The sequence below is a fragment of the Penaeus monodon genome, chromosome 41 (assembly GCF_015228065.2).
Source record: "Penaeus monodon isolate SGIC_2016 chromosome 41, NSTDA_Pmon_1, whole genome shotgun sequence".
NCBI classification, from domain to species: domain Eukaryota; kingdom Metazoa; phylum Arthropoda; class Malacostraca; order Decapoda; family Penaeidae; genus Penaeus; species Penaeus monodon.
Genome location: NC_051426.1, coordinates 7352297 through 7362296, shown reverse-complemented (window position 1 = coordinate 7362296; position 10000 = coordinate 7352297). Strand labels below are relative to the sequence as shown.

The 10000-nt window shown below is 38.4% G+C and overlaps 1 protein-coding gene across 3 annotated transcripts in view; it reads left to right on the top strand.

Annotated features, from left to right (window-relative positions):
* The first annotated feature begins 407 nt into the window (after window positions 1-407).
* Window positions 408-10000, top strand: part of LOC119598586 (KN motif and ankyrin repeat domain-containing protein 2-like) — a 60639-nt gene continuing 51046 nt past the window's right edge. For all 3 annotated transcript variants that reach the window (XM_037948237.1, XM_037948236.1, XM_037948235.1), the window contains exon 1: window positions 408-599. The gene's annotated coding sequence lies outside the window, so the exon portion shown is untranslated. The remainder of the gene's footprint in view (window positions 600-10000) is intronic.

The following is a 10000-nucleotide window of genomic DNA, read 5'->3' as shown; positions in this document are numbered from 1 at the left end:
TATCTATTGTGACGTTTGAGGCACAATATCACATTACGTCGCTTTTGCGTCGTGTCGACTATTGTGCGGATTGAGTGTTCGTATCTTTAATTACGACGGAGGGTGTGCCCTGAACAAACGTTTCGACAGGAGAGGATACGCTATATATCGTCTTGGAAGACAAAGCAATCGGATAATTTTGATACCTGGGGAGGTGGGTATGTGTGGGCAGCACAAGAAAAAAAAATGGCTGAAAACATGACTGACCTCTACGGGTGAAGTCTACTGGCCAATCAGAATCGAGAAATAGTCTAGCACGTATTCTGATTGGTCCGTTCGTAGCCCCGCTGGACCAATGGCGACGAAGCTACCGCGCTCACCCACCTCTCCGGTTCACATTGAATTTCTCCTCAGTGATGAGAGGGATGTGAGGGAGAGAGCACACGTCTGTGCGTCCGCGTGTCGACAAACGTGACTGTGTTTTTTTTAATAATAATTAAAAACCCATAAAAAATATTACCCAACCGCTGGATTATGTAAAAGTCAAAACAATCGAGGAGAAGAATGACCCACGAAAAGATGGCTGAGACCGTGTTTTCTGGGTGCTAGCCGATAAACAGGTGGGTGACAGGTGGTGTGTGGAGGGCAGGTGGAAGGGGGAAAAGGTGGTGGAAACAGAGGTGGATCAGCTGATGACCCAGTGACACGTGCGGAGGTGGGTGAGGAGGATGACTGGATTTTTTTTTTGAGACGTGAAGCGTGATTCTAACGACGGAATACTAGGGGTCGTGATGACGGTGATAACACAGGTTAATGACAATTAAAAAAAAAATTATAATGAAAATGATAGTGATGTCAATAATAATAAAACAATGATAAAAGCAACAGTGATGAAAAGACCTTAGTTAATAACGATAATCATAATAACAACGATGATAATTGCAACATAATAATAATAGTGACAATGATAATGATTTCAGCAATAATAATAATGATAATGATAATGACAATAATTATAGCAATAGTAATAACAATGATAATTAACAGCATTAATTGAAATAAAATATAATAACAATAATAATCACAAATTAAGGAAGCCCCCCCCTAAAAAAAAAGAAAAAAGAAAAACAACTGATAGATAAGAAAAGTCAGTAACAGTAATGATAATCATGAAGAAAGTAAACATTTAACAACTAGCACTCTAAACAAAGGTTGTTACCCGGGCTTAGATAGGGAGAAATACAGTCAAATTGGTTGTTATTGGATGAAATAGTGTGAGAGACAGAGCGAGGGAGGGAAGGGGAGGGAGAGGGAGAAGAGAGGGTGGGTGAGGGGGAGAAGGAGAGAGAGAGCGAGAGAAAGAGTGAGATTGTCGTCTGTGTTAAGATGACTTCATCTCTGCAATTGATTTATATATACACAAATATTTTTGGGGTGCGAGAGCAATGCCTGACTGTTGTATTGTGCGTGCGTGCGTCTATGTGTCTGTCTCTGTATCTGTATGTCTGTCTGTATCTCCCTCTCTCTCCCACCCTTCTTTCCCTTTCTCAATTCCTTCTCTTCCTCTCCTCCTCTCTCTCTCTCTCTCTCTCTCTCTCTCTCTCTCTCTCTCTCTCTCTCTCTCTCTCTCTCTCTCTCTCTCTCTCTCTCTCTCTCATCGGTATTCCTGCCTGCCACCCTCCCTTCCTTTATTTTTTCCTTCTCTCCTTCATTCATTTTGTCCTTCCTTCCTTTGTTCTTTCTCTCTGTTCCTTCCTTCTTACCTTTCCTCCCTCATCCCTTCCTTCATTCCGCCTTTCCTTCCTTCCTTTCTCCCTCTCTTTTCATTTCTCTTTTCTTGCTTTCTTCTTTTCCCACTCTTTTCCCTTTCCTCCCATCTACCCATCTTCTCATTCTCTCTTTCTCTCATCCTCCTATCCACCCATCTTCTCTCTCTCTCTCTCTCTCTCTCTCTCTCTCTCTCTCTCTCTCTCTCTCTCTCTCTTCCTCACATCTTCTCATTCTCTCTTTTTCTCTCCCTTCCTCTCATCTTCTCATTCTCTCTCTTTCTCTTCCCCCCATCTTCTCATTCTCTCTCTCTCCCTTCCTCCCATTTCATTCTCTGTTTCTCCCTTCCTCCCATCCACCTATCTTATTCTCTATTCCTCCCATCCACCCATCTCATTATCTCTTCCTCCCAACTACCATTTCCTCATTCTTTCTCCCACCCATCTTCTCTCTCTCTCTCTTCCTCCTATCTTCTCATTCCCCGTCTCTCTTCCTTCCATCTCATTCTCTCTCTCTCTCTCTCCCTCCCCCCTTCCCTCTCGAAGCGTACAGAGTGACATAACGAGCATCATGATGTGCATTGTGATTTTTGTCTCTTGAGGAAATTGGCTCTTGTGAAATTTGTTGTCCCCTTTTTTGGGTGTCATTTTCCCCGTTATGTTTTTATCCGCTGAATTTGTTTACATTGTTTTTGCTTTGTTGGCTGAACCTTGTGCTTGTATTTGCATGTTGAAATTTGTCTTTTGTATTTGTTTGCGTCTGTTGTTGTTGTTGTTTTGCGTGTAAGAAGTTGTCTGATTCGTCCTCCATGTTAATTTTCTTTGTAATATATATATATATTTTTCCATATTTAATGTTGTGTGTTTGTGTGTTTTGTTTTGTTTATATAACGCAAACACGAGGGGTTGCGAGCTTAAACTGTGTTTGCTGAGTGCCTCTTGTGTTTTAGGGTTCGTTAATTGGATATTGTTGCGAAATCATTAAGACAGAGAAAAAAAAAGTTCACAACACAACAGCGTCGGCTCGTTTGCATTTTAAATGGTCGTTGGCAACCCCCTGGTTCCTTCTCTTCCTCCCCCCCGTCCCCTCCTTTACCCTTCTCCCCCCTGTTTCTACCCCCTCCCCTCTCTCTCCTCCCACCTTCCTCCCTAGCCTAAGTCTTGGTGTGGAAGTGATCGTTGAAGCACACGCACGCACGAGCATGCATGCACACACACACACACACACACACACACACACACACACACACACACACACACTCACACTCACACTCACACTCACACACACACACACACACACACACACACACACACACACACACACACTCACACTCACACACACACACACACACACACACCACACTCACACACACACACACACACACTCACACACACACACACACACACACACACAATCAGAGGGAGAAAAGGTATGCATTACTTTAATGTATTTGTTCAGGCCTATGTGAAATGCAAACATGCACGGACATTGCTTTGTACTGACACATGCAACACGCACACAGAAACATTTATGCATACCGTCACTTTGAAGATATTTTCGTACTTATTCTGCATTGTAGGATTAATTTTCATTCATGCGTTTTTCAATACAAACACATACGCAGACACACGCAGATGCTTACACGCACGCGGACATTCACATATGCACGCACGCACGCGCACATTCTCACAGACGCACGCACAAGCACACACACACACACACACACACACACACACACACACACACACACACACACACACACACACACACACACACACACACACACACACACACACACGCACACACACACGCACACACACACGCACGCACACGCACACGCACACAGGATGAAAAACTGCCTTGAGCACTGATGGGATTCGGATTAACGGGGTCCAGGATTCTCGGTTCACCCGGTTAACCCCGATAAGACACCCACGAGGGGATCGCAACGCTAACATGAAAACAACACAGAATGCGGGATCAACATATAAAAAAAAACACTAACGAAAACAACAGAAGCACGACAGCGACACTTCAAAAGAAACATAAGGAGAAGAACAGCAAGAGTAGCAATTAATAATAATAATAATAACAATAGTAATAATAAATGTTACTGAAAATAGCAAAAACTTGGACAATACCATTCGCAACACGCACACACAGAGTGATAACATCAACAGTTCGACCACTGCAGCAATAACGACAAAAGCACCAACGGCTACAACAACAGAAAATCAACAATAATAACAACAACATCTTAAAGAACAACTTAAAGAACAAAAATGAACACCAGATAGGCAGCTAGTATTACGATTAACAGTGAACCATATATAGAGATGTGTATGTGTGTGTGTGTGTGTGTGTGTGTGTGTGTGTGTGTGTGTGTGTGTGTGTGTGTGTGTGTGTGTGTGTGTGTGTGTGTGTGTGTGTGTGTGACAGTAATAATAACAAGACAACAATATTAGTTATGATAATGATGTAGAGTATATACCGCCTATGTTGTTATAACCTTGGGTATTCAGTTGAATGTTTTTTATTCTGTTTTGTTTTGTTTTATCATTGAATATTCTAATTATTTCTGGATAACATGTACTTTGCCATTCATATTCGTAACGTTCAGGTGTTGGATATTCTGAAAGTCAAAACATTTAGAATTGATATATTGTTCTCCGGGATTTTATCCTATGCCCAATTTTGGGGGCATTCTGTCCTTGGGCACCTTACCCTTGGTGTCCAGTTTAGGGGCATTCTGGCCTTGGATATATATTTTATCCTTAGTGATCAGTTCATGGATATTCTGGCCTTGGATATATATTTCATCTTTAGTGATCAGTTCTTGGATGTTTTACAGTTGAATAATCTATCCTAATCCAGAGTTACCAATGTTGCGAATGAGTTATGAGGTGCGTTACCAATCACTGCATTCCTGGTGGTTATGTAATGAAAACGATAATGACGATGATGATTATAATGATGTAAGGATGATAGTGACAGCTTGGCAGATGTATGGACCTGTAATTTAAAATCATATTGTAAAACTTTTCATAATGGACTGAATTGTATCATATTGTAAAATTCTTCACAGTCTCTGTGTGTGTGTGTGTGTAATTTATCTGTAATATCGATGGTAATAGAATACCCTGGATAACTGAATTGTCTTGTGAATGAGTTCTGTGAAGTATTATTGAAAATCTTCTCCGCGTGACGTGTGTGCTATCAGAAGGTCGTTATCACAGAGGGTTCAGCCAGCCCCGAATTACGATAAGAATGGGTACCCTATCTTTTCATTTTCTTCTCTTCTCTTCTACTTTCCTTTTCCCCTTTAATTTGTTCTCCTGTTGTGTATCGTCTCTTTGTCATTATTATGAATATATGTTTTTTTTTCTTTCTCATCAATTTTTTTTGTCTCTCTCCTAATCTGTCGGTCTCTTCTTATTTATCATTATTATTATCACACACATATACATATATATATATATATATATATATATATATATATATATATATATATATATGTGTGTGTGTGTTGGTGTGTGTGTGTGTGTGTGTGTGTGTGTGTGTGTGTGTGTGTGTGTGTGTGTGTGTGTGTGTGTGTGTGTGTGTGTGTGTGTGTGTGTGAATGTATGTATGTATATATGTATGTATATGTCTGTTTTTTTTCTTTCTCCTCTGTGCGTATTATATTTTTTTACTCAACTAATCTCTTTTGTCGTCTCTTCTTCCCTCTTCCTGTTTCCCAAAATCCTTGCATCTTTTCCTCCTCCAGCCGTTTCCTTCCCCTATCTCCCTTTCACAATCATGTTTATAACCTGATAATGTGTATCCAATTATATGGCCTAAGATTATTTATCTTGGAATTCGATAATCCATTTTATTATCAAAATGCGAATGAGAGAGAGAGAGAGAGAGAGAGAGAGAGAGAGAGAGAGAGAGAGAGAGAGAGAGAGAGAGAGAGAGGATTGCGGTCTTGTGTAGATCCGGTGGTTAAGTTTTATTGTGTATTTAAGCTTTAGAATATTAGTTTATCTTTTGCATTGTGATGTCAAATTGTACACAGGTATTCATGCGGGTTCAGGTATTTAACTTTTTGTCTTTTGTGTTTCTTATTGGTTATTCATTCCCCTCCTCGTCCTGCGTATTGTTATTATTAATAGTATGACAATTATTATTATCATTGTTATTATTATCATTATTATTATTATTATTACTGCTATTATTATTGTTATTATTATTACTATTGTTATTATTATTATTGTTATTATTTTTAAAATAATAATAATAATAATAATAATAATAATTATTATTATTATCATTATTATTATTATTACTGTTATTATTATTATCATCAATATTATTCTAATTAATGTTCTTATTATAGTTATTATTATTGTTCTTATTATCATTACTGTCATCATCATCATCATCATCATCATCATCATCATCATCATCATCATCATCATCATCACCACCACCATCAGCATACCCTGATCACTATCACCATCACCAACACCATCATCATCACCATTATCATCCCCATCCCCATCACCACCACCATCATCATCATCATCATCATCATCATCATCATCATCATCATCATCTTTAGTAAACAGCAAAGGTATTGGTTTGACTTCCAGGCACCGGTGACGAGGAGTTTGTAGCGGAGGCGCCCAGTGCGTGTAAAACGATTGGCTGTAAGGTGCTAGATGCCTATGTAAATGACTTGCTTTTTTTGTGTGTACTGGTTTTCTGGTCTCCCTTTTTATCTTTTTTTTTTTTTTTAACCATTTTTATTATTTTTTCTTTTCTCACTCTGCTATCATCAATGCGTCGCCGGCGTCATCGTCATCGTCATCATAATTATCAAAATTACCCACATCGTCATCGTCATTATCATCATCATCATCATCACGGTCATCATCACGATCATCATCATCATCATCATCATCATTATTATCATCATTATTATCACCATCATCATCATCATCACCATCATCATCATCATCACCATCATCATCATCATCACGATCATCATCATCATCATCATCATCATCATCATCATCATCATCATCACCATCATCATCATCATCAATCATCATCACCATTCATCATCATCTCACATCATCATCATCATCATCATCATCATAACCATCATCATCATCATCATCATCATCACATCATCATCATCACCATCATCATCATATCATCCATCATCATCATCATCATCATCATCATTACCATCATTATCATCCACCTCCTTATACTTCACACACACAAAAATGGAGATTAAGATTTTCAAATGAACTAATAAATAAACGGAGGGGGGGGGTGGAGGAGGAAGAGAGGAGGAGGAGAAGGAAAAGGAGGAGGAAGTGCTTCAAGAGGGATATGTTAATAATGTGTGCACAGCTGACAGACGGCGGAAGAGACAGTGAAAGAGAGGGAAAGAGAGGTAAAGAGAGAAAAGGAGTGGGAGGGAGAGGAGGAGGGAGAGAGAGAGAGAGAGAGAGAGAGGAGAGAGAGAGAGAGAGAGAGAGAGAGAGAGAGAGAGAGAGAGAGAGAGAGAGAGAGAGAAGAGGGAGAGGGGGTAGAGAAGGCAAGAGAAGGAGAGGAAGAAGAAGAGAGATGGTCAAAGAGAGAGAGAAAGGGGGTGATATATATATATATATATATATATATATATATATATATATATATGTATATATATATATATATATATATATATATATATATATATATATATAGAGAGAGAGAGAGAGAGAGAGAGAGAGAGAGAGAGAGAGAGAGAAATTAGGAATGGGGATTGAGGGAAGATTGTGAAGAAGAGAGAGAAGTGTGTGAGAACCAGACAAGCGGATAGACGGACAGACAAACAGAAACAGAGAGAAAAGGGCAGAGCAGAACAGACACTGACTGACAGACAGACAGACAGACAGCAGGAGTGAAAGGAAGGGGTGTGCGGGTTGAATTAGAGGGAGGAGGCGGAGGAAGGAAGGAAAGGGGGGGGAGGGGAGGGGGAGGGGGAGGTCGTGCAGAAAAAGAAATTGGCTATCATTATTTGGAGGAGAAACACAAGTGGACCAGAAATGTACCCACACTGCATGAGTGAGTGAGTGTGTGTGTGTGTGTGTGTGTGTGTGTGTGTGTGTGTGTGTGTGTGTGTGTGTGTGTGTGTGTGTGTGTGTGTGTGTGTGTGTGTGTGTGTGGAGGGAGGAATATATCCGAAGGAAAGGTAGGGAACAGAGGCAAAGGAGAAGAGAGAGAGGGATAGTGTGTGATAAAGATATAAAGAAAAAACGAAGAGAGAGAGAAGAGAGAGAGAGAGAGAGAGAGAGAGAGAGAGAGAGAGAGAGAATGAGAGAGAGAGAGGGGAGAGAGAGACCGAAAGGCGAAGAGAGAGAGAGAAAAGGAAAGAGACAGAGTAAGAGAAACAAAACAAGAGAGAGAGAGAGAGAGAGAGAGAGAGAGAGAGAGAGAGAGAGAGAGAGAGAGAGAGAGAGAGAGAGAGAGAGGTGTACATAGAGAGACGACTGGCGACAGTGAGGGACGGTCGCACTCAGCGTATTTTACGTGCACACATGTACGCACACTCACATGTGCACATCACGTCCACGCGGAGAAAGTTCCTGCGCTTTCGTGACCGCCGTCAGGAACTTTCCTTCCTTCCTTCCTCACTTCCTCTGTTTTCTCTTCCTTCCTTCCTCCTCCCTCTTTCTTTTCCATCCTTCCTCCTTTTTCATCCTCCTCCCTTTCGATCTAATTTTAGACATTGATATCATAATTGACATGACGTCACTGGTCGAAATTGTCTCCTAATTGGTCCAGGGGAACAGGCTGCTCTTTCATGATTGGGTTAGAGCCTCTCGATGATCTCTGCTGATTGGTCGAGAGGGAAAGATGCTGCATCTTGATTGGTCGAAAAGTTCTTGATCACTTCTTATGATTGGTCAAGGTTGAGATATTCTGCATCCAGATTGGTCTAGAATGTTCCACAACGTTTGTTACAATTACAGAAAAGTCGTATTTTTTTAATGGTCACAATAGTTAGCTACTTAGGAGAGAAAAAGTAATTGTCATAATGTAAGTGCTATTATTAGCTACGTTAATACATTTGCTATTATTTATGACGATAATTATCGATAATTATCCAACTTATTCAAAATTTATTTTTTAAATATTTTTACTTTTATAGATGCGTAGTTTACTTAAATATTGCTATATTCATTAAGGAATTATGATTTTGTAATACTCTTGTTACTAATAACATATATTGATGTTATTTTCGATATTTGTTAGATTTTTGGTCATAACAATGATTATCATTATGGTAATGCAGTAATATTAATTTTCTTATGCTATTTTTACCGATATTATTATCGTTATTATGATTATCAAGAAGATGATGTATAATGTCTATAAATTTATTATTATTGTTATTATTATAATAATGATGATATTAATAATTATTATCATTGTTAAATAGTTTATTATTGTTATTGTTTTTATTTTTAAAATAATAATAATAATAATAATAATAATAATAATAATAATAATAATAAATATTATTATTATTATTATCATTATTATTATTATTATTATTATTATCATTATTATTATTATTGTTATATTTATTATTATTATTATTATTATTATTATTATTATTATTATATTTATTATCATTATTATCATTATTATTATTACCAACTGAAATGTTACAAATCATATGATATATTTGCTTATGAATATTGAGAATAGTATTAGATATAATTTTCACAGTTTTGATAATAGGTATAATGAATATTATTATTATTAACAGTATTATTGAGTATTATATTTAGGAGTAGTAGCAGTATTGTAATTATTTCCATCACCATCATCTACAGCGTCATCATCATCATCACCACCACCACCTCCATCATCATCATCATCATCATCATCATCATCATCATCATCATCATCATCACCACCACCACCACCACCACCACCACCACCATCATCATCAATCATCACATCAATAAGCATCATCATCATCACCATCATCATCATCATCATCATCATCATCATCATCATCATCATCATCATCATCATCATTATCATCACCATCATCATCATCGCCATCACCATCATCATCACCATCATCATCATCATCATCATCATCATCATCCCAGCCCTTGTCAGTGGGAGTGAGGATAGCGTAAGTTCCCACTTCCCTTTGAAATTATATACGTTTGTCTCAAACATTTCAAAATCAAAGTGA